The 3,159-nt window shown below is 42.1% G+C and overlaps 1 pseudogene; it reads left to right on the forward strand.

Moving 5' to 3' along the window:
• LOC101579280 overlaps positions 1-1,361 on the forward strand; it is a 16,026-nt pseudogene extending 14,665 nt beyond the window's left edge.
• Positions 1,362-3,159: the final 1,798 nt, after the last annotated feature.

Consider the following 3,159-nt stretch of genomic DNA (forward strand, 5'->3'; position numbering starts at 1 on the left):
GCTTCTCGCGCTTCACCGGCTCGGCCTGGACAGTCGAGCCCTGAGCAGCTGGCTGGCTTTGATAAGTGCAAGTACAGCGCTGTGGACAACAACCCGCGCGCTCTCTATCCATTTTGGAACCCAATAGGCAAGGCATTTCCTACTTGGCTGGCTCCGAATCTGATGACCTTTTCTGGCTTTCTGCTGGTTGTACTCAATTTTCTACTTACGGCATACTTTGATCCTGGTTTTTGTGCTTCAGCTCCAGGTCACAGGCCTCTACCTGACTGGTTTGCATGGTTGTGGGTATCTTCAACTTTACAGCCTGCACACTAGATGGCAGGGCCGGAAAGCAAGCCCGGAGGGCCGATCCTAGTACCCCATTAGGGGGGCTTTTTGATCACGGCTCTCGGTCATGTGTTTACTTTTTTTTTTTACTTTTTTTTTTTTACATTTATTTATTGTGTGTGTGTGTGTGTGTGTGTGTGTGTGTGGCCAGCTCAGCCCACCGGGGGCGCAGCTGGCTGGCATGTGGTGCTGGGGGATCGAACCGTGGTCCCTGTGCTTTGCCAAGCTTGTTCTAAGGAGGTGCTTTAGACCACTGAGCCATCTCTCCAGCCCCCATGTGTTTACTTTGTTGTAACTGTATTCCATCTTTGGACGAGGATCAACTGGTGTCAGTGTTTTTGTTCTTTACTTCCTGCTATGGGTAGTTTTGTTTTCTTTCATCCTGTCCCCCTGGGAAAAGTATAACACAGGGATTCTTTCCTGCCATGGGGATATGATCTTAGCCAGGGAACTATTTCTTCTGTCTACATAGTGACTGCTGTTGTAGGAGTTGAGGCCTGGTATGAACGCTTCCTGTTTAATTTCTTATATAGAGACCTATTCACTGCAATGATTATTGGTTGTGCAGTATGTGTAACTCTCCCAGTGAGTTTCTTAAATTTTTACAGAAGCTATAAAAATAACACCTTGAAACACAGTTCAGTCTATGAAGTTATGGTTCCCTTCTTTTCTCCATGTTTACTCTTCATTTTGTCTACAGCCTGGATCCTCTGGTCACCTTCAAATATTCTAGAGGCACATCCTAGAATATTCTACTTTGTGGTTTGAACATCCTTTGCCAACATCACATGTCAGTTGATTGTCAGATGAGCAGCACCAGGTGCCCCGCTTCGAGTTGGTTGCTGGTTCCTCTCTTCTTGGTTGTCACGGCAGTGAACTTAGGCATAGCCTCTTACCTGGAGAGTGTTCTCCTGTATATACTATCAGCCGCCTTCAGCCTGGCCCATATCCACTATGGGGTATGCGTGGTTAAGCAGCTAAGTAGCCGTTCTCAGATTTACCCCTTCTCATTGAGGAAACCAAACTCAGATTGATGAGGAATGGAAGAAAAGAATATTGGCCTGTAATCTTCAGAAAGAAGTACTGTAAATAGATGTGTGTAAAAATTTCACCCATCACCACTGAACTAATCTGGGCTGTGTGACAGACATGGGATCTCAGTTTACGTGGTACTTGGACAACAGGATGAAACATGGCCTGAACTTCTGGAATTTTGGACCTTCTAACTCCGAGCTTATTTAATTTTACTGTTTTTATAAAACCATGTGACATTTTGGTGAAGTGTAATGTACATGCATGAGGTCAGCAAACGTGTTCCTGGTGATTTTAACCTCATGAGTCCATAACGTTTTGGCTTATAAAGTTAAATATGCTTTATTTTCATTTTTAAAACCCCAAATTGGTTTAGAAACTAGTAATACTCAGAAATATTACAATTTGTTTTCATATTTGGCATTTTATGACGGGTCTTTAGCTGTGGTAATTATCAGTAGCCCAAGTCTAATACAGGAAAAGATAAAAACAAGTCACTTTTCAGCTGGAGATGCCGATGATTACAGAGCGACACACAGGTGCCAAATCTCTTCTCTTTCCTGTGCAAATGCCTTTGTCCTCACCTGGCAGGAGAGATTGCCTGGTATTCTTAATTATGGAACGGATCTTGATGAAAGGTTTAGTTTGCTTTTAAAGAGAAATTTCTTTTCAGCAGCGAATAGATTTTAATCGCAGCTCCTCCTTGGGCATAGCTCAGTTTGGTAAGGCACTTTGCTCCCTCAAGTGCAGGTCGTTGGGATCTGCGGCCTGTGAGCTTTGATGGTGAGAACGTCTGTGACGGTGCACTCGTGTGGTAATTACTTGTGAGGCATGCAGAGCAAGCGCCTTAGAAGGGCAAATTTAATTTGGAGTCTGGAATCTCATGAATTTCACTATGACCAAAATTAGTTTTCTGACTCAGTTTGTCTGTCTGTCCTTCCCTGCTTTCTTTCACTCTCCTTTTGAGGGAATGAGGACCTGTGTTTTTATTTTATACAGTGAGACTTTCCTTGTTCTCCATCTTGTCCACTTTCCCACTTGAACAAAACTTTGTATCTGCCTTACTGAGTACCAACTCCTTAATATGGTTAGAGTAATTTTGGAGGTTTACAGAAATATAATCCCTTTAATTTTATTGTGGTTGTTTGATAAATCACATCGTTTTATGAATGTCGGTATTTTCTTCTGTTTTGATTTTCACCTTCATTTAGTATGGTGAGGGTGAAATTTACTTGCTGATTTTATTTTTCCAGTGAATGAAGTTTGCGCTTGAATGAAGTGTGTTTCTTAAACCCTTTTTTTTGGACAGGTTGCACTTGGATAACACAGGCACCGCCGTGTTGACATGTAATTAAATTCTTAACCATTATTTATCTACGGATGTGAGCATTGTTAAAGATTATTATAGTGTATTCCTTCATTGAGTTTCAGTCTGCTGCTTTGTAAAAAAATAACTGTCATTGATATTTCATATTTTAAAATTTTTTTAAAATTCTAATCATTGTTATCAAAATTATTGGAAATCAACCAAAGTGTGGGGGGAGGGAACCACCCACTCGGCTCTCCCCCCCATCCCTCTCTCAGACAGGAGCTTTCTTTTTCTCAATAAATATATTCTGCTCATAACCTCCGTTTGTTCCTAAAATTCATTCTTCGGTTTTAGAGAACACAAACTCGTGCAGGCCAGGTCCAGAGATCGTTTTTCCCTATGTCATTTGGAGGTTCCTTGTATGATTTAGAGCTCCCCCACCCAAGACCAGTTTTTCTCCCTGTATCATTTTGGAGTTCCCCGCCCCCCCC

Source organism: Octodon degus, unplaced genomic scaffold (assembly GCF_000260255.1).
Source record: "Octodon degus isolate 3935 unplaced genomic scaffold, OctDeg1.0 scaffold00044, whole genome shotgun sequence".
Taxonomy (NCBI): domain Eukaryota; kingdom Metazoa; phylum Chordata; class Mammalia; order Rodentia; family Octodontidae; genus Octodon; species Octodon degus.